General features: G+C 43.6%; 2 pseudogenes; both read left to right on the top strand.

Moving 5' to 3' along the window:
• The first annotated feature begins 4375 nt into the window (after window positions 1-4375).
• On the top strand, window positions 4376-12870 carry LOC137352516 (UDP-glucuronosyltransferase 2C1 pseudogene; annotated as a pseudogene).
• A 6695-nt stretch (window positions 12871-19565) lies between these two features.
• LOC137352624 (UDP-glucuronosyltransferase 2A1 pseudogene) lies at window positions 19566-21010 on the top strand (annotated as a pseudogene).
• The last annotated feature ends 1486 nt before the right edge of the window (window positions 21011-22496 follow it).

Raw genomic sequence — 22496 nt, 5'->3', positions numbered from 1 at the left:
GGTGCTGGTAGAACTGGATGTCGTCAGCGTACATTTGGAACCTGACGTGTTGTCAGAAGATGTTGATTAGGGGCAGCATGTATAGGAAAAATACAACTGGGCCAAGGATAGAACCTTGGGAGACTGCAGAAGAAACTGTGCAGGATTGGGATGAGAAGCAATTGCAAGTGATTGTCTGGCTATGAGTGGACAGATAAGAATGGAACCAGGCGAGTGCAGGGCAGGATTTTGCATTTTGAATCGGGATCCTGATGTCGGCATCAAATGTGGGCCCCGACCTCACACTGTGCCGGACAGTGACAGTGACAGTGACTTTGCCTTTATTGGGCAAGTAGTGGCCAGAGGGCACGCTAACCATCCAATTAATGACGGTGAGTGAGCTTTTGATGCTGGAGGGCAAGTTGCAGGTAAGGGAGAGAGAGAGAGGGCCTCTCAGCACTTTTAAAACTTTTGAATTACTATTTAATACACGTCTGTAACTTGAATTTCCCTGTGTCCATTACCCTTCATAAAACCATGCTGACTCTGATGGATAGCATTTTGACTTTGTAAATGTCCTGTTATTACTTCTTTGATAATGGATTCTAACAATTTCCCAATGACAGATGTTAAACTAACTGCTCTATAGTTTCCTACTTTTAGCCTCCCTCCATTTTTGAATAAGGGTATTATATTAACATTTTTCCAATCCACTGGAACCTTTCCCACATCCAGGGAATTTTGGAATATTACAACCAATGGATCCACTATCTCCGCTGCCACTTCCTTTAAGAGGCTAGGATGTAGACCTCTGGCCCTGGGGATTTGTCTGCCTTCAATCCCAATAGTTTGCTCAGTACTTTTTCCCCAGTGATGATGATTTTTCTAAGTTCCTCCCTTCCTATAACCTCTGCATTACTTGTCACTTTTGGGATGGTACTAGTGTCCTCCATTGTGAAAACTGAGGCAAAATACTGACTTAGTGTCTCTGCCATTTCTGTGTTCTCCACCATTAATTCTCGAGTCTCATCCTCCAAGGGACCAACATTCACTTTAGCTACTCTCTTCCCTTTTATATACTTATAGAAACTGTTGCTATCTGTTTTTATATTTTGCGCAATACGAAGGTAACATATCCTAGCTCTAACTTTAATGCGAACCCAATTGTGGATCTTCACAAAAACAGTAACTTTTACTCTACTTCTTCTCCATATCTCCTTTGCAGAAGGTTTCAAGGCTGTCCAGAGTGTTCCAATTTGTTATCTTTGGCATCTCAGAGACATACAAAGAGGGGCAGGGAGGGAAAAGGAGACAGGAAGGAGTGCAGCACAAACAAGGAAATGGAAAGCAGGGAAATAGTTAGAAGGGAGACAATCACATAAATACATGCATACACAGAGAAACAACACATTTTATGTTTGCATTTGGCAAGGAGCAATGATCCAAGGGATAATTTGTATTCCAAAACATGTTTCCAGTAATCTAAATTCCTTTATTAGGTGGAATTTAGGGCTAAACCTAACATTTCTTCCATGAGAAACAATAAGGAATAGTTACTTACTTTAAATGGGTTACCATCAACATTAAAATATCAATATGAACAATTCATAGATCATAGAACATAGAACAGTATAGCACAGTACAGCACAGTACAGGCCCTTCGGCCCACGATGTTGTGCCGAACCTTTAACCGACTCTAGGCTCAAACGACCTACATACCCTTCATTCTACAATCATCCATGTACCTATCCAAGTGTCGCTTAAATGTCCCTAATGTATCTGCTTCTACTACCACCGCTGGCAGTGCATTCCACGCATCCACCACTCTCTGTGTAAAGAACCTACCTCTGACATCTCCCCGAAACCGTCCTCCAATCACCTTAAAATTATGCTCCCTGGTGATAGCCCTTTCCGTCCTGGGAAAAGGTCTCTGGCTATCCACTTTAGCTATGCCTCTCATCATCTTGTACCCCTCTATCAAGTCACCTCTCATCCTTCTTCGCTCCAATGAGAAAAGCCCTAGCTCCCTCAACCTTTCTTCGTAAGACATGCCATCCAGTCCAGGCAGCATCCTGGTAAATCTCCTCTGCACCCTCTCTAAAGATTCCCCATCCTTCCTATAATGAGGCGACCAGAACTGAACACAATATTCCAAGTGTGGTCTATCCAGGGCTTTATAGAGCTGCAGCATAACCTCGCGGCTCTTAAACTCAATCCCCCTGTTAATGAAATCCAACACACCATACGCTTTCTTAACAACCCTATCAACTTGGGTGGCAACTTTGAGCGATCTATGGACATGGACCCCAAGATCCTTCTGTTCCTCCACACTACCAAGAATCCTGTCTTTAAGCCTGTATTCTGCATTCAAATTCGACCTTCCAAAATGAATCACTTCACACTTTTCCAGGTTGAACTCCATCTGCCACTTCTCAGCCCAGCTCTGCATCCTGTCAATGTCCCGTTGCAACCTACAACAGCCTTCCACACTATCCACAACTCCAGCAACCTTTGTGTCATCGGCAAACTTGCTAACCCAGCCTTCCACTTCCTCATCCAAGTCATTTATTAAAATCACAAAGAGCAGAGGTCCCAGAACAGATCCCTGCGGAATACCACTGGTCACCGAGCTCCAGGCTGAATACTTTCCATCTACTACCACCCTCTGTCTTCTATGGGCCAGCCAATTCTGTATCCAGACAGCCAACTTTCCCTGTATCCCATGCTTACTTTCTGAATGAGCCTACCATGGGGAACCTTCTCAAATGCCTTGCTAAAATCCATATACACCACATCCACTGCTCTTCCTTCATCAACGTGTTTTGTCACATCTTCAAAGAATTCAATAAGGCTTTTGAGGCATGACCTGCCCCTCACAAAGCCATGCTGACTGTCTCTAATCAAACTATGCTTTTCCAAATAATCATAAATCCTGTCTCTCAGAATCCTCTCCAATAATTTGCCCACTACCGTCGTAAGACTGACTGGTCTATAATTCCCAGGGTTATCCCTATTCCCTTTCTTGAACAAGGAAATAACATTTGCCACCCTCCAATCATCTGGTACTACTCCAATGGACAGTGAGGACGCAAAGATCATTGCCAAAGGCGCGGCAATCTCTTCCCTCACTTCCCGTAATATCCTTGGGTATATCCCGTCTAGCCCCGGGGACTTATCTGTCCTCATGTCTTTCAAAATTTCCAGCACATCCTCCTTCTTAACGTCAACCTGTTCGAGCATATCAGCCTGTTTCACGCTGTCCTCACAAACGACCAGGTCCCTCTCACTAGTGAATACTGAAGCAAAGTATTCATTTAGGACCTCCCCTACCTCCTCCGACTCCAGGCACAAGTTCCCTCCACTATTCCTGATCGGCCCTACCCTCACTCTGGCCATCCTCTTGTTCCTCACATAAGTGTAGAATGCCTTGGGATTTTCCTTAATCCTACCCGCCAAGACTTTTTCATGTCCCTTTCTAGCTCTCCTAAGTCCATTCTTCAGTTCCTTCCTGGCTACCTTGTAACCCTCTAGAGCCCTGTCTGATCCTTGCTTCCTCAACCTTAAGTAAGCATCCTTCTTCCTCTTGACTAGCTGTTCCACATCTCTTGTCATTCAAGGTTCCTTTACCCTCCCATCCCTTCCTTGCCTCATCGGGACAAACCTATCCAGCAGTCGCAGCAAGTGCTCCCTAAACAACCTCCACATTTCTGTCGTGCATTTCCCTGAGAACATCTGTTCCCAATTTATGCTCCCCAGTTCCTGCCTAATAGCATTGTAATTTCCCCTCCCTCAATTAAATATTTTCCCATCCCGTCTGCTCCTGTCCCTCTCCATGACTATAGTAAAGGTCAGGGAATTGTGCTCACTATCACCGAAATGCTCTCCCACCGAGAGATCTGCCACCTGGCCTGGTTCGTTGCCCAGCACCAAATCCAACATAGCCTCCCCTCTAGTCGGCCTATCTCCATATTGAGTCAGGAAACCTTCCGCCCCATCCATTTAAATGCGTTCCCGCGCGTAATATCGCGGTGCTCAGTGACAGCGCATCCACGTGCCAACTTCAAAGCAGCTGCTTTGAAAATTCAGCCCTAGTGTCTTTCTCAGAAACATACTATTTTCCAATTGAATGGTCTAGGCCATTCCTACCCTAAATCGCCGTTGGAGGGAAAAGTTACTTAATAAGTTTGCCTTTGTACGAAAATGCATTGGTACTTTCCCTGAAATGGGACCATTCAGGGATTTTGAATCCATGGGTTAATTCTAAAGGCAGTGATGAGGACAAACTCAGAGGAAAACCTCTTCTGAAACTATATGTTGCAAACGCCAAGAAAAAGATCATTGCAATATGTGACTAGTAGATCACATGAGAATTAATATTACACAATCACTAATTCACTTTGACTTTTGACAAGGTGGATTAAAGTACTCTTACTTTCGTTGAAACCTCAGCTACTGGGAGTACAAGATTTATTACCGTGCTGCATTTGTTCTTCATCTGTAAGTGAAAGAGTATAATTTCATGACAAATAGTTTAATAAGCTACAAGTTAAAATTAATCTTTCAGGTCTGGTGAAAAGACAGCCTGAGACTTGGTTTGCAGCAGTGCATTTATTTTCTGCACATACAACAATGCAGATGTGCTAACTATAACCTTCCAACATTCTCTAGATTCAGGAACCGTTCCTTTTGATTGGAAAATGGCATATGTCATTGGATATTTAAGAAAGGTTCGAGTGGGAAACCAGGGACGTATACAGGGAAATTCCTGGGGTCTTTAATTAAGAAGAAAGTGACTGATCAGAGATAGCCTGCATGGATTTCCAAGGAGTAAATTCCCACAGGTGGATTGAAATTTTTGAAGAGGTGATGAAAGTACTGGACAGGGGAATGTCTATGAATGTTTTATTATGGACTTCCAGAAGGCACTCAAAAGAGATTGTTAGCTAAAGTTGCAGCTCATGGAATTGAAAGAAAATTATTGACTTGGTTCAGAAAGCGGCTGAGCAGCAGGTACTCTAATTGGCAGGATGTGACCATTTAGACCACTTCTGGAGTACTGTGTTCAGTTCAGGGCACAACACCTTAGGAAGGACATATTGCCCTTGGAGGGAGTGCAGTGTAGATTTACCAGAATGATACCAGGGGTTAAATAGTGAGGAGAGATTAAACAAACTCGGATTGTATTCCCTGGAATTCAGAAGGTTAAGTGGTGATATGATCAAAGCTTTCAAGATGTTAAGGAGAACATATAAGGTAGATAGAGAGAAATCATTTCCATTGGTTTGGCACTCCAGGACTAGAGGACATAGACTAAAAATTAAAGCCAGATCTTTCAGAAGTGAAATTTGGAAACGCCAAGGGTGGTAGAAGTTTGGAATTCTCTCTGTAAACACCAGTTGATAAAGAATCAATTATTAATTTTAAATCTGAGATCGATTGCTTTTTGTTTACCAAAGGTAATAAGGGAAATGGGGCAAAGGTGAGTATATGGAGTTAGTTCACAGATCAACCATGATCTCATTGAATAGTGGAACAGGCTGCAGAGGCTGAACGACCTGCTCCTGTTCCTATGCTCCGAGAACTATTCAAAAATAATGCTTGGGGAAATCCGAATTAAACAAAAGCAACAAACAGAGTGCCTGAGTTACCAATAGAAACTTCTAATGGGTGGAACAATGAAAAACAAGAAGGCTGATTTTAAGTCCTTGCAGGAAGCCAGGGTGTCGACAGCAATCTCATGTGGGAGTAGAAATCAGAAATTCTAACTGCCAGGACTCAATTTGAATGCAGCTGGTCAGCTGCTTGGCCATTTCTGAGAGATAGCAGCAGAGAATAAAAGTCAAAAAGAGGTGTAGGGAGGAACCCAGGGCAGGAGAGCGGCAAACCTTTGTTGTGCTGCTTAGATTTTCCTTCAGAAGTATGGAGGAGCGCCCCTGCTGCCTGGGGTCACACTAAAAGTTTCCTTTAAAATTTACCATGATGGGCCTCGCTGGCTTCCTCACAGATTTAATTGGAAAGGGATGAGTCTGGCAGCCACTACGTCAAGGAGTGGGGTTGGAAATTCTATCAGGGGTCCATGTATGTCGTTGCACCCAAATTTGGGTTTATGAATTATCTGCACCAGAGTCTGCTGGGGCCCTCATCTGCTACCAAAACCAGTGGCGTTAAAATCATAAAATAAAAGCAAAATACTGCAGATGCTGGAAATCTGAAACAAAAACAAGAAATGCTGGATTCACTCAGCAGGTCTGGCAGCATCTGTGGAAAGAGAAGCAGAGTTAACGTTTCGGGTTAAAATCATAGTTTGGCAGGCAAAGAGCAGGTGCATTTCTCCTTAACTCTTCGTCCATTATTTGATTTACGCCTTCTCGTTACCAACTCACCAATCAATAGAAATTGCTCTTCCCTATTTACCTTATGAAAACTTCTCTTCAACTCATTTGCTCTTGTGAAAAATGCCGCCTCTCCTCATAACAATTGCTTTTCATTTTTCGCATCCCTGGTACCATCCTAATGAATCTGTTCTGTATTTCTTCACGGCCTTGACAGCCAACCGAAAATAGCATGCTCGAAACAGGACCCAATATTTCAGCACCAAAGCCAAATCATGCTGAAATCTGAAATTAAAACAGAAAATGGACAGGGACGGAAAAGCAGCCCTTGGCCTTCCCAGCCCAGGACAAAATGGCAGGAGGCCAGGCCAACATCGGGAACGGCACCCAAATAAAGCGGAAAAGTTTGAGGCGATATCTGAAGAGTTTTTGTTACAGTTCTTTGAGCTCACTGCAGAGTCCTTGGATTGTAGGTATTTCTTTCTATTCGTTGGGGCCCAGTATTCTTCTTAAACCTTGTTCGCTGTAGGAGACTTTTCTCTCTTGGTGTTCATGTGTCTTCAGTGGATTCAAAGGCTTGTGAGAAAGAGATCGGTGCAGACAGGAGTGTTCTTCTCAGTCCAGGAGCAAACAGTCTTTCTGAGTTCAAACTCTTTGTGGCGAGTTCAAAAACCCCGGAACAGCCAGTTAGTCATGTGACCAGCTGGTTCCAACCAGTCCTGGCCCTTGTGGATTGCATCACCCCAGCAGGCCCTGGAATGCATTTTCCCACCCCCTCACTGTCCGATGATCAACATCCATTGTGGGTTGAATGTGTCAGGGAATGGTCCTTTGTCCACACAAGCACCGTCTGTTTGTATGCAAATGTTTTTTTCAGCCACGGCGGATCTGTTCAACAAGTCATTTCTTCACTCAAGCAAAAGTTCAAAATCAATGCTCATATGACAAAAGCAATGTGCCTCACTCTTGGCAGGTGGGGGCTACATGAGAAGGGATATACTTAGATTAGAGGCCGTTCAGAGAAGACTCGCAAAGTGGGTTGTGGGCTGTGTCACTGCACCATCACAGTGTCTCAGTTGTGAGCACTGGGTGTGTCCAGACAGAGCAATTTGCCTTGTTTAAACTGATCTTCACTGCAGCCTGGGACAAGGGCAACAATTAGGCCGACCAAGTGGCTTTGTGATTTATTCTGAAATTATTGACAGCTTTCCTCCTTTTGTTTTTATCACATTACACAATACCCGGCTCGTACAGGAGACAATGACAAGCTCCCTGAGCTTTAGTATAGCTACCATCCCTTTGAATAGTGCAGGTTCAGTGGCTCAGGTGATTCCCATTCTTATCTGGTGAGGGCAAACCTTACATCCATGACAGGTCAGCTCAAAGCAGCAAATCTCCAAGGTGACACCGACAAGAGGTGACAATTAAAGTTCCCTGTTGCAATGTGCTGGAATTTGCTGCTCTCCAATACACCAGGCAGGAATTCACTGCAGGGATCGGCAATGTGTCTGTGGTAACATTTTTGAAGTCTGTGACAGGTAATTTCAGGGGCAAGAAATTTCCCACTGGCTTCTTCCAGACCAGTCAATTTTTTAAAAAAATCACAGCTGTCAGGTTCACAGCTGACATGTGTTTAGAGCAGGAACAGTGCTTCCAATTCGGGCAAGTTGTGGGTTTTCTAGTGGGTTCTGATTTTTTAAAAGCCCGCTGGAAAACCCTGAACCTGTCTGAATTGGAAGCGCTGTTCTGGAGCTAAACTAGTGAGGGAGAGGAGAGAGGTGGGAGGGAGGAGGAGGAGGAGGTGAGAGAGGGGGAGAGGAGAGAGGGAGGGAAGAAGGGAAGGTGAGAAGGAGGGGAGGCAGAGGATGGAGAGAGGGAGGGGAGGATGGTGGGCAGAGAAAGAGTGAGGGGAGAGAGAGAGTCAGGGGAGAGATAAAGAGTGGGGGCAGAGAGAGCGAGAGCGGGGGACAAAGCGAGAGGGCGCAGAGATAGGGGGGAGAGAGAGAGGGGGCAGAGTGAGAATTGGTGCAGAGATTGAGGTGGGGGAGGACAGAGAGGGAGGGACAACACAGAAAGGGAAACACAGACAGGGAGGGGGAGTGAGCGACAGAGAGAGAGAGACAGACAGACAGAGAGAGAGAAGTGGTAGAGAGCGCACTCAAGATCACTCCTGACAATCGACATCCATTGGAATACTCTGCATCGCGACAAGAAGTGTGCAGGCAAACATTGACTACTCATGTAAGCAAAAAAAATGCCAGGTATCTCACTATATCAGTGTCCAACATAGTGACCAGAAAGTAAGCCAAGAAATTAGTCTTCTCATTTAAAGCTTCTTCACAAAACTGCACCTTTGTTGTTGTTCTAATTAATTGCAAGATCAATTTTTAATGCCTTTATCTTTCCGAAATCATCTAACCGGTAGTTCAGGTACGACAAAAATTGTAATGTCACCCCGCACACAAAAATGTTGGGCACTCCTTCTTCAAGCCTTTAAAATTGTGTTTTAAAATAACCTAGCAGTCAAAGTAATTGCAAAGGTAATTCGCATTGACATTGCATACTATTTCGCTTGCTAGCTAGGTAATACAGTCGTGCTGCTCTCCATCGATATTCATACACTTAGCCACTTTATTTATAGAGAGAAATGTATCTTAAATTAGACTTTGTTTCATTGACATTAGATTGAAGATATACTTTATATACAGATTAATCACCCCACCCCCACCCATGTCCGTGGCTGAGTCAATAATTTTGTCAAATGTCAATGGTGCAACAGGTTGGTGCTGGAATAAAAGCAAAATACTGCAGATGCTGGAAATCTGAAATATAAACAAAAAATGCTGGAAATACTCAGCAGGTCTGGCAACATCTGTGGCGAGAGAAACAGAGTTAACGTTTCAGGTCAGTGACAGATAGGTTCATCAGATAGGTTGGTGCCTATCCCTGGTTCTCCTGTGCTGGAATTCTCTGCTCCCTGATGCACTGTGCTGGAAAATGTTGTTTCTCGATAAACTACTTGCTTTTCCCCGGCCATAATTTGGCATTTCTTAATCCCTGATCCTGTGTTGGAAATTGTTGCTCCCTGTTTATCAGCTACAAATCCAACACAATCTACTTCTATGCCATCCAAAATTATATTTCATATGAGAAGTCATCCATTCCACAGGTTTAATTTGATTATAGCAGAGCCCTGTGTTATGACTGAAACAGGAGCAACGCACTGTCAATTCAGTCCCAACACTCCACAGGTCACAGCATATTATTAAAGTTTTCCCACCAAACTGGAAAACAACCATATTAAGCACTTTATTAATCTCCAGAATAAAATACACCAAATCAGGTATCTTTAGATAACAACAAATTAACTCTTTATTAAAAAACTAAATCTTAAACACTATTAAGATAAACCTATATCTAAAGACCTTATAACTTCTTATTTAACCTAAGCCTCCCCATTCACACATATACATTCAAAAAGTAACAATGGTTAACCAGTTAAAAACAATAGTGCTTTAGAAATAAAATAAGTAGCTGCGTTGGAAGTCCTGGTAAGTTACAGTCCTGGTTGATGAGGTATCCCAGATTAGAACAATCAAATGCCACTCAACATGTTTAGTTCAGTTTAGAGATACAGCACTGAAACAGTCCCTTCGGTCCACCAGGTCTGTGCCGACCATCAACCACCCATTTACACTAATTCTACACTAATTCCATATTCCTACCACATCCCCACCTGTCCCTATATTTCCCTACCACCTACCTATACTAGGGGCAATTGCTAATGGCGAATTTACCTATCAACCTGCAAGTCTTTGGCATGTGGGAGGAAACCGGAGCACCCGGAGGAAACCCACGCAGACACAGGGAGAACTTGCAAACTCCACACAGGCAGTACCTGGAATTGACCCCAGGTCACTGGAGCTGTGAAGCTGCGGTGCTAACCACTGCGCCACTGTGCTGCCAGGTGAATTTGACAGTCTATAGCAGATGGGTATTCAAAGCACTTCAGTTAAGCAGGCATCACACAGTTCTTTCAACATTGAGTATAATGACAGGTCTATATTTGAATTTTTAAAATTGATAGTCTTTCAGCCAAAACTTTACTGCCAATTCCAGAAAAGCCCATCAGTCAAGAGAGAGTCAATGTTGAAGCAAAGACTTCTTGGATTGGAAGTAAATAAAAGGAATTATGCTACCTTCAACAATACAAATGTTCTCTTCCTAATGGTTTTTCCCTCCTTAGGAAATTAACACAACCTGTAGTTCACTGTAGAATTTCTACTGAGAGAATTCTCTTCTTTCAAGGCAAGCACACTTTGCTGTTTCTGGATCATACTTGTTTTAGCTGATTTTTACACACAGTTAAAAATTACAGTACACCATGTGACCTCTCTTTATTGCTGTCGCCTCGGAAACAGTTGCAGCTGCTGGCACACTATGCTTAGTCTTAAAGGCACACTGCTTTTAAACCGAGTCTTAAAGGCATAGTGTTCCAAACAGAGGAGGAAAAAAACAGTACCGTGACACTTGTAAAAGCATAATTGTGTCAGAAATACTCATGGGGATGTGTGAAAGAAATTATCCTCTTTGGTAGGAAGCATGGAAAGCAGAATTTTTCTTAACAGATAAGACTAGTAAATATTGTGATTCACAGGGATTAGGGGGTTCAGCCATTATCTCATTGAATGACTTTGCAGACTCAAGCGACTGGATGGCCTTTTGCTGCTCATATTTCTCGTGTTTTTAAGTTTCTGTTGTATTACCAATATTTCTATTCAATTCTCCAACAGGATCTGGCTATCATTTCCTCTCAATATGGAGTTTCTTGGATGGAAAAGCAGATTACAGGCTGCATACCTTCTTAGTATTATCATCACCCTGTCTTGTCCAATTACGCAGGGGGCTAACATATTAGTTGTACCTCTCGATGGAAGTCACTGGGTCAATATGAGAATTCTGACAGAAGAACTGAGACTTCGTGGGCACAACGTGACTGTGCTTTTTCCCTCAACATCTTGGTACATCAAAGAGAGTCCTGATCTATATGAATCCATTGTGATTAAAATGCCAGGATTCCTTGAGAAAAATACAAATAAAGAATTTATTGAACATGTGGTACAAAAGACACTAGAAGTCTTACATCATGATTCAACAGCATGGCACTTTGTGAAGTTCCAATATGAAATGATGTCTTTTCTGCACGCCTGTCATATTTGGGGTCATGAAATTAATACTGCAATTTTTGAAAACAGAAGTTTGTTAAACCAACTTGAAAATAGAAACTTTGACTTAATACTTACAGATCCGTTTTTTGCTACAGGTTCTATGCTTGCTTATTATTTAAAACTCCCTTTGGTGTATAACGTTCGTGGGATCAGCAGTGGAGAAGCTCATTTTCTCTCTGCACCATCACCACTGTCCTATGTCCCAACAGTTACCTCACAACTGACAGACAAAATGAGTTTTCTCCAAAGAACACAAAATGTCATCCTAAATCTTCTTCAGCTATCATTTACAGAATTTATCATTCACCCCATTTACAATGAACTGTGCCATCGATATCTGGGCCCAGACACAGACATCGAGTCTATTCTCCTCAGGGCTGATGTGTGGCTGATGAGAGTAGATTTTATATTTGAATTCCCAAGGCCTACCATGCCAAATATTGTGTATATTGGAGGGTTCCAGTGTAAACCATCCAAACCTTTAACAGCAGAGTTTGAAGAGTTTATCCAAACGTCAGGGAAACATGGGATTATTGTGATGTCATTGGGGACCATTATCAGCTCTCTGCCAATGCATATTACAATGAAAATAGCAGAGGCCTTTGCTCAAGTACCTCAGAAAGTTATCTGGAGGCATTATGGAAAGATCCCTCCCAACATAGGAAATAATACACTACTGGCAAAATGGATCCCTCAGAATGACCTACTGGGGCACCCCAAAACACGAGCCTTCATTGCCCATGGTGGCACCAATGGAGTTTATGAAGCCATCTATCATGGGGTGCCAGTAGTTGGCATACCTCTGATTTTTGATCAGTTTGACAATTTACTGAGACTTGAAATCCGAGGTGCAGCAAAAGTGGTAGATATTGCAACCATGCAGTCAACAGATCTATTGCAGGCAATTAACGAGGTCATAAATAATGCATCATATCGGGATAACATGCAGAAACTCTCTGCTCTCCACAGGGACCAACCAGAGTCTCCAATGGAGAGAGCCATTTTCTGGATTGAGTATGTTGCACGACACAAAGGTGCAGCACATTTACGCTCAGAATTTTACCAACTCCCCTGGTACGCTTACTATTGTGTAGATGTGATGATCTTCCTGTTGTCTCTGTTCCTAATGGTTACAGTGCTGACAGTTCTACTGTTGAAGAAACTTTGTAACATTGCTCGAAAGAGAAAGCAAAAAATTCAATAAGATTTAACCTTGTGAATTGGGAGAGGCGCTTTGAATTCTTTCAATTTAACAATAGACATATATAATCCAGTAACTAATGCATATTGTCTAGACAGCATCAATTTTAATAAAGGCTTTTAGGAAAGTATCACCTGAGTGGCATTTCAGTCAATAGTAGTCCTTGTGGGTTGATATGTACATTGAAAATGCTGTACTTAAATCTAATTTTGTAGGAACGCACAACATGTGTTGAGGTATTGTTCAAAATTAGTCATCACATTCGTTGACATGTGGTTGAGAACATAAAATAAGAATGTGAGACTTCTCAGATTTACTGGCAGAAAAGCCCATTGTCCCCCAGAGACATCCCATCCACCTCCTTAGAATATTGCATGCAATTCTGATCGCCACACTTCCAGAAGGACGTGGAGGCTTTGGAGAGGGTACAGAGTTGGTTTACCAGGATGTTGCCTGATCTGGAGGGCATTAGCTATGAGGAGAGGTTGGAAAAACTCAGATTGTTTTCACTGGAACGACGGAGGTGGAGGGGCGACGTGACAGAGGTTTACAAAGTTATGAGCGGCATGGACAGAGTGGATAGTCAGAAGCTTTTTCCCAGGGTGGAAGAGTCAGTTACTGGAGGATATAGGTTTATGGTGCAAGGGTCAAAGTTTAGAGGGGATGTGCGAGGCAAGTTTTTTACACAGAGGGTGGTGAGTGCCTGGAACTTGCTGCCAGGGGAGGTGGTGGAAGCAGATACGATAACGACGTTTAAGAGACATCTTGACAAATATATGAATAGGAAGGGAACAGAGGGATATGGGCCCCGGAAGTGCAGAAGGTGTTAGTTTAGGCAGGCATCAAGATCAGCGCAGGCTTGGAGGGCTGAATGGACTGTTCCTGTACTGTACTGTTCTTTGTTCCTCATGGCCAGAGATTTCCACCACAGTTCTCTCTGGGTTTGCCAGCATATTTGTTTTCTCTGCCATACCCTCCATTTGTGTTGGCCATGTACTGGCAGGTTGAAGGTAAGTTTCTCTTTACTGAGCTGTGATACACAAGAATGTATGGCAGGCATAAACAGCACACCTCAAATACACTGCTGTGAACTCCACTCAGTGCCATACCACTGTGTACCAAAAATGTCAACTAAGCGTATAAGGATGTCCAGTAAAACAGAGATGTCAACAATTCTGCTGAAGTCTGGGAAAAGAGAAAGAGTTAATTATTAGAATCATGGATCCTTCCATGACAGTGCTGTGAAGACAAAGGATTATAACGCTGTTTACCCCAGGTACTTTCCTCCAAATATTGTGGAATCTTGTCTTACTCTTGATATCAATGCACATAACAAGTATTTGTTCTCACAAATTATTTTATTTACATTCTACCCAAACTACATATACATTCACTATTCTGGTAGTTGGTAACCCCTTGTGCAAGAGTTCATCCTTGGGTGGCCAGTCTGCGGAACAAGTTCTCTTCATAGCTTTTTTCTCAAAAATATACTTTATTCATAAAAATCTGCAAAAAAAAAACTTTGCGAGACAGTTCAAAACAGCACTAAGTTGACATTCCAAAAAGTGCAAAGGAAATCAGTTTGCTTCAATATAGGAGTGAGCTGCCTCACAACCCTTCCATTCCATTTTACATGCTATGCACGTTTTACAACTAGACCACATTTGGTGTATAGAGGCCGAGGAGTTCTCTTTATGTCTTCAGTGACTGACTAGATCACTCTTCCAGACTGCAGCAGCAATGTCCCTGTGGTCTGTTTCTTTATACCTCTTTCTAAAAGTGGTCCCTGGACATATAAGTTAATATCTCAAATTGTGCCATCCAATTGGGTTTCAGGGCTTTATCAATCCCGCAATGGCAATGCGAGTCCACCTGCATGTGGTCATTTACCGTGTTCAGCAGGGGTGGTGGGGGACGGGGTGGGGGGTGCGGTCTTAGGTGCATACCAACAATGGATGTGATATCTGCATCTTGATAAGGCAGAAAGAAAACTATTCACACATATCCAGAGGGGCCATTGTCTATGAGAGTTGTTGCAGTCAGAGGATCTGATGTTATAACAGTCGTGGCCACCACCTTAATGACATGTCCTGTGTGTGTCCCTGTTCAGTTAGAACTGTCTTTATTTAAAAAAAAATCTCATCTGAGCCCCAGTGATAATGTCTTCAGTCAGAATTCTTATCCCTTCATCCCGATATGCTCCACACTCCATGTTCCCACTACCCTTTTCCAAACTCTACACATGAAATCACCAAGTCCCAGTTTACATCTGTAACAAGCAGAGTTGGCAATTTGATAGAGCAGTTAAAATACAAACCGAAATCCAGCAAAAACTGCTACAAGCAAATAGTTGAATAAAAACATTACATAAAAATACATTCCCCTTACAGCAGCCACCCTTTAAATGCATAATTAATTAATTACATTATTGCATTTATATAAATTGATTAATTGATCCCATTCACCCTGTAACAAACACTCCATTCTTTGCTCTCACCTGCACCTTTGAAAGGTGGAATAATTTAACAACAGTTGTAAGCTGTACCACAAGACATGAGAGATAATTTGGATCCTGAATGGATCTGAATATGCATCCCATAATTCCAAAATGTTTCCCACCACCTTCGGTTAGGGATAGCCTTCACCTTTTCCTGAAATAACTTGTTCTGCTGCTCTAATTTATAGAACACTCTCCTAGATTGTTTTATTTCCTCATGCAATTCCTTCAGGTGTTTGGGCAGCAGTGTGATATCGTGCCCAAAGCTTTCTACATATTTTCGCAAATCACTTCAGAGATCATCCTCCAGTCTCAACTCCGTGATATTGTGATGGTAAATATTGACTAACTAACGCATTCCCAACCTGACTGGTCTTTCTGGGGTAAAACAGAACGTTGTCTGTGTAATGGGACACGCAGACCCATGATCCTAGACAAACTCTTCCTCTTGAGTCGTGACACAATATTCTCCCTCTCCAACATATGCAACGTGCATATCAGCCAGCCTTGCTCCCACAGCTTCCATGGTGCAATTTATATTAGTCACATTGAATCCACAGGTTGATTGTGTTGCTTTATTTGATATGGACACATTATCTGCCCACCCCGTTCCTTACATCCCTCTAAACTAACTTCTATCATATAATCTTCCAGGTTAACCACATAGATTTTAATGTCCTGGTACTTTATTAACATACCATACTAACCACCCCGATATTCTCTACTCCGTAAAGTGATAATGGTGTGGTATTAGGGGAGAGGACAGGGAAATAAATTACCAATCCAACACTTGTAGGATAGACCTGTGCTAGGCCGCTGAGTTGGCACATGGTGATATGTTTCGATATAGATGCAAATTTTGCAATCTCTATCCTCAATCCATAACGGTACCTCCCCTTTTGTAATTTGCTGTAATTTCTCCCTAGCCTGCTCAATTAATCAAGAGCCGTACATGATGCACACGTCATTTCTTGTGGATTTTGTAAAGGCATTCACCCCTTCCTTTACGATGTCATTTATCTTTACTGTATCAATTTCTAGCTGATCCACAATCTTCTGCAAAATGGAGCATCACCACCTGACTTTCTTTTAATTCTCTCCCTCGAATCCCTCATCTCTGCTTCCAGAGATGCCAGATCCAAACTATACACCAGCGAGGTCTCAGTATTAAAGAAAGTAGCCATGTCATTGACCAGCCCTCGCCTCCTCTTTTGGCTTGCCCCTTTTGTTGTCGATGGGAGATATACCTATCTCCAGAGGCCAGACCCATCACCGTTGGTCCTTATTCCGTGTTCGAACACATTGTCAAATGACTTGGCATGCAGACCCTGCTTCTTTCTCCCACACCACTTGGGCAACCTTATCTTTGTCAAATTCAAAATCACTGGTACCATCTCATGGTGTACATCATTATATAACATTTTCCCAGTAAGTATCAAAACCAAACCATTCCTTGGGTCTGAGGTCTGTTGGAGACACTCCATGCAACTATCTGTGCGATTAGTTTAGTTTAGAGGTACAACACTGAAACAGGCCCTTCGGCCCACCGAGTCTGTGCCGACCATCAACCACCCATTTATACTAATGCTACGCTAATTCCATATTCCTACCACATCCCCACCTGTCCCTATATTTCCCTACCACCTACCTATACTCAGGGCAATTTATAATGGCCAATTAACCTATCAACCAGCAAGTCTTTGGCATGTGGGAGGAAACCAGAGCACCCAGAGGAAACCCACGCAGACACAGGGAGAACTTGCACACTCCACACAGGCAGTACCCAGAATTGAACCCGGGTCGCTGGAGCTGTGAGGCTGCGGTGCGAACCACTGCGCCACTGTGCCACCCATATTAAAGGCTGGGGCTTCCTATACAATGTCACCCGGATGCCCGACACTCTGCTTATCCTGCTACCAAAGCAGCGTAGTTCCTGATCTTTCTTTTCGCACCCATAGCTGCCTACCCCTTGAGCTGGATATCACTTTCCACAAAATGTCTTGTTGTCTGCCCTGGTGTCACCAACTATACCCACTCTTTCAAAATCTAGCGGTCTCCATATCCCTGACTCTATTACTTGCAGCCTTGGAGACATTTTCCCTCCTCAGAACATAATCGCAGGCCTAAACACTTCTTCTGTACAGCGGGAGACTGTATGCAGAAAATGTATCCCCATTCCACCACTATATCGCTTAGACTCACAACTGCATTCTTAGGGTAAGTGTTTATTATTCCCTAGAACCTGGTTACCCCTTTACCCCAGGTACACTCCCCCAAATATTGTGGAATCTTGTCTTACTCTTGATATCAAGGATACATAACAAGTATTTGTTCTCACAAACTAGTTTATTTCCTTTGTCCACTAACATCCATTATAAGCCCACCGACTCCCACAGCTACCTCGACTACACTTCTTCACACCCTACCTCCTGTAAGGACTCCATTCCATTCTCCCAGTTTCTCCGTCTCCGACGCATCTGCTCTGATGATGCTACTTTCCATGACGGTGCTTCTGATATGACCTCCTTTTTCCTCAACCGAGGATTTCCCCCCACTGTGGTTGACAATGCCCTCAACCGTGTCCGGCCATTTCCCGCACCTCTACCCTCACCCCTTCCCCTCCCTCCCAGAACAGTGACAGGGTTCCCCTTGTCCTCACTTTCCACCCCATCAGCCTCCATATCCAAAGGATCATCCTCCGCCATTTCCGCCACCTACAGCGTGATGCCACTACCAAACGCATCTTCCCCTGTCAGCATTCCGAAGGGATCGTTCCCTCCGCGACACCTTGGTCCACTCTTCCATTACCACCACCACCTCGTCCCCGTCCCATGGCACCTTCCCCTGCAATCGCAGGAGGTGTAATACCTGCCCATTTACCTCTTCTCTCCTCACTATCCCAGGCCCCAAACACTCCTTTCAGGTGAAGCAGCGATCTACCTGTACTTCTTTCAATGTAGTATACTGTATTCTCTGCTCACAATGTGGTCTCCTCTACATTGGGGAGACCAAGCACAGACTGGGTGACCGCTTTGCGGAACATCTCCGCACAGTCCGCAAGCAGGACCCTGAGCTTCCGGTTGCCTCCCATTTCAACACTCCCCCCTGCTCTCATGCTCACATTTCTGGCCTGGGATTGCTGCAGTGTTCCAGTGAACATCAACGCAAGCTCGAGGAAGAGCATCTCATCTACCGATTAGGCACACTACAGCCTGCCAGACTGAACATTGAGTTCAATAATTTCAGAGCATGACAGCCCCCCGTTTTACTTTCATTTTTAGTTATTTTTTCTTTTTTTCTTTTTTACATTTTTGACAATCTTTTTTTTTTGCATTTATTTCATTTCATCTTACTTTGTTCAGTTTGCTTACCCACTCTTTTTTTTCAGGTTTGCACTTGCTGCTGTTCAATATTCAGTCCGTTAACACCTAATCTGTACTAATGCTTTGTCTTTCAACACACCATTAACATATTGTTTGCCTTTGCTCCATGACCTTTTGGTCAGCTATGTGGCTTAGTCCAATCTACACTTTCTCCTTTGTTATCTCTTGCCCCACCCCCACCTCACTTGCTTATAACCTGTGACTTTTCTAATATTTGTCAGTTCCGAAGAAGGGTCACTGACCCGAAATGTTAACTCTGCTTCTCTTTTCACAGATGCTGCCAGATCTGCTGAGTATTTCCAGCATTTCTTGTTTTTATTTCAGATTTCCAGTATCCGTAGTATTTTGCTTTTATTTACTTTGTACCCAAATTACAGATATATTCAACTATCAAAGTGATTCCTGACAACGCTGGGCCCCCACTGACGTCATCAGGCGGCGCCTCGGTGTGCACATGCGCAGACAGTCTCCTGCTCTCTGCGCATGCGTCACGTTCCGGCTTGCCAGGACTGGTTAGCGCATGCGCGATGACGACAGCGCATGACGTGTGCATCTTCGGGCAACGCGCCAGGCCGGCCTCTGCGCATGCGCTTTGTGCAACGCCAATGGGTATTCACGCATGTGTCAACCTTCGGATCTTCACGCATTGCGTCAAGCTTCGGCGCGAGTTCCTGAAAGTGGAAGGAGGAGAGCTTTCGTCGGGCATTTTCTCGCAATTATTTAGTCGTTTTGAAGATTTCAGTCTGCTTGATTTTTATCAGAAAGAGGAGATTGCTCCAAGGTAAATTGCTCTGAAAACATTTCCATTGTCTGGGGCACTGCATGTGCTCCAGTCCCTGTTGTAAATTGCTCTGAAAACATTTCCATGGTCTGGTATACTGTACTGGTATACTGGTGGTTGGTAACCCCGTGTGCAAGAGTTCAGCCCCTGGTGGTCGATAATGGGGGCACAACATCACTGTGCTTTATTCCTCAACAGCTTGGTACATCAAAGAGAGGCCTGATCTATATCGATCCAATGTGGTTCAACTGCACAATGTCTTGACAAAATGAAACTGTAACCTTAATACAAAGATATCTACAAAAGACATTGACAGCTTTAACGAATGTCCAGACACCATGGGCCTTTGTTCAGCCACGATATGAGCTATGGTCTGTTTTGTATTCATACCATTATTGCACTGGAGAGCTCATCCTAGCAATTTTCAATAACAAAGGCATGTTAGGGGAACTTGAACATGTGAACTTTGATGTAGTACTTACCGATCCTGCTTTTGGTACTGGTCCAATGCTTGCTTATTATTTAAAAGTATCTTTGGTGTATAATGTTCGATGGTTCACCAGTGGGGAAGCTCATTTTCTCTCTGCCCCATCACCACCTTCCTATATCCCAATCCCCAGTTCACAATTTACAGACAAAACGTGCTTTCGCCAAAGAGCGGAAAATGTCATCCTAAACCTAATTCAACTATCTGCTTTAGAACTTATCATTCTCCCCATTTACAATGAACTGTGCCATCGATATCTGGGCCCAGACACAGACATCAAGACTGTTTTCCTCAGGGCAGATGTGTGGCTGATGAGAGTAGATTTTATATTTGAATTCCCGAGGCACACGATGCCAAATATTGTGTATATTGGAGGCTTCCAGTGTAAACCATCCAAACCGCTAGCAGCAGAGTTTGAAGAGTTTATCCAAATGTCAGGGAAACATGGGATTATTGTGATGTCATTGGGGACCATTGTCAGCTCTCTGCCAATGCATATTACAATGAAAATAACAGAGGCCTTTGCTCAAGTACCCAAGAAAGTTATTTGGAGGCATGATGGAAAGATCCCTCCCAATACAGGAAATAATGCACTATTGGCAAAATAGATCCCTCAGAATGACCTACCGGGGCACCCCAAGACGCAGGCCTTCAATGTCCATGGTGGCACCAATGGAGTTTATGAAGCCATCTATCATGGTGTGCCAGTAGTTGGCATACCTCTGATTTTTGACCAGTTTGACAATTTACTTAGACTTGAAATCCGAGGTGCAGCAAAAGTGGTTAATGTTGCAACCATGCAGTCAACAGATCTATTGCAGGCAATTAACGAGGTCATAAACAGCACATCTTATCGGGATAATATGCAGAAACTCTCTGCTCTCCACAGCAACCTGCCAGAGTCTCCAATGGAGTGAGCCATAGAGCCATTTTCTGGATTGAGTATGTCGCACGAAACAAAGGTGCAGCACATTTACACTCAGAATTTTACCGACTCCCCTTGGTACGCTTACTATTGTGTAGATGTGATGATCTTACTGTTGTCTCTGTTCCTAATGGTTACAGTCCTGACAGTTCTAACTAATGAAGAAACTGTGTAACATTGTTCAGAAGAAAAAATAAAAAATTCAGTAAGATTTATCCTTGTGAATTTGGAAAGGGGCTTTCAGTTCGTTCAATTTAACAATAAGAGAGTTTCAATGTAGTATCAAATGTGGGCTGATAAGTGGCAGGTAACATTCGCACCACTCAAGTGCCAGGCAATGACCATCTCCAACAAAAGAGAATCTAACCATCTCCCCTTGACATTCAATGGCATTACCATCGCTGAATGTCAGTTAGTTAGTTAGTTAGAGATACAGCACTGAAACAGGCCCTTCGGCCCACCGAGTCTGTGCCGACCATCAACCACCCATTTATACTAATCCTACACTAATCCCATATTCCTACCATATCCCCACCTGTCCCTATATTTCCCTACCACCTACCTATACTCAGGGCAATTTATAATGGCCAATTAACCTATCAACCAGCAAGTCTTTGGCATGTGGGAGGAAACCAGAGCACCCAGAGGAAACCCACGCAGACACAGGGAGAACTTGCACACTCCACACAGGCAGTACCCAGAATTGAACCCGGGTCACTGGAGCTGTGAGGCTGCAGTGCTAACCACTGCACCACTGTGCCCCCACTATCAACATCCGAGGGGCTACCATTGACCAAAAACTGAACTGGAGTAGCCATATAAATACCGTGGCTACAAGAGCAGGTCAGAGGTTAGGAATCCTGAGGCGAGCAACTCACCTCCTGACTCCCCAAAGCCTGTCCACAATCTACAAGGCACAAGTCAGGAGTGTGATGGAATACTCTCCACTTGCCTGGATGGGTGCAGCTCCAACAACACTCAAGAAGCTCATCACCATCCAGGACAAAGCGGCCCGCTTGATTGGCACCCCATCTACAAACATTCACTCCCTCCACCACCGACGCATAGTGGCAGCAGTGTGTACCATCTACAAGATGCACTGCAGCAATGCACCAAGGTTCCTTCGACAACACCTTCCAAACCCGCGACCTCTACCAACTAGAAGGACAAGGGCAGCAAATACATGGGAGCACCACCACCTGCAAGTTCCCCTCCAAGTCACACGTCACCCTGACTTGGAACTATATCGCCGTTCCTTCACTGTAGCTGGGTCAAAATCCTGGAACTCCCTTCCTAACAGCATTTTGGGTGTACCTACTCCACATGGACTGCAGCGGTTCAAGAAGGCAGCTCACCAACACCTTCTCAAGGGCAATTAGGGATGGGCAATATAATGCTGGCCTGGCCAGCGACGCCCACATCCCGTGAATGAATAAAAAAAAATATCAAATATATGCAACCCCCTTTCGAGTCATCATGAATTTTAACAAAGGCTTTTCGGAAAGTATGCCGGTCCAAAGGAATCTTCTTGTGTAGATACTGGCATGGAAATGTTGTACTTAAATCAAATTTTATATGAAAGAACAACGTGGGTTTCAAGTATTATTCAAAACTAATCCTTATATTAGTTCACGTGTGGTCAAGAGTACAAAAAATAGTATGTGAGACTCCGGGAATCAGCAG

Source organism: Heterodontus francisci, chromosome 38 (assembly GCF_036365525.1).
Source record: "Heterodontus francisci isolate sHetFra1 chromosome 38, sHetFra1.hap1, whole genome shotgun sequence".
Classification (NCBI taxonomy): domain Eukaryota; kingdom Metazoa; phylum Chordata; class Chondrichthyes; order Heterodontiformes; family Heterodontidae; genus Heterodontus; species Heterodontus francisci.
Note: the sequence above shows the minus strand (reverse complement) of the source record. Positions and strands in the feature narration are given on the sequence as shown.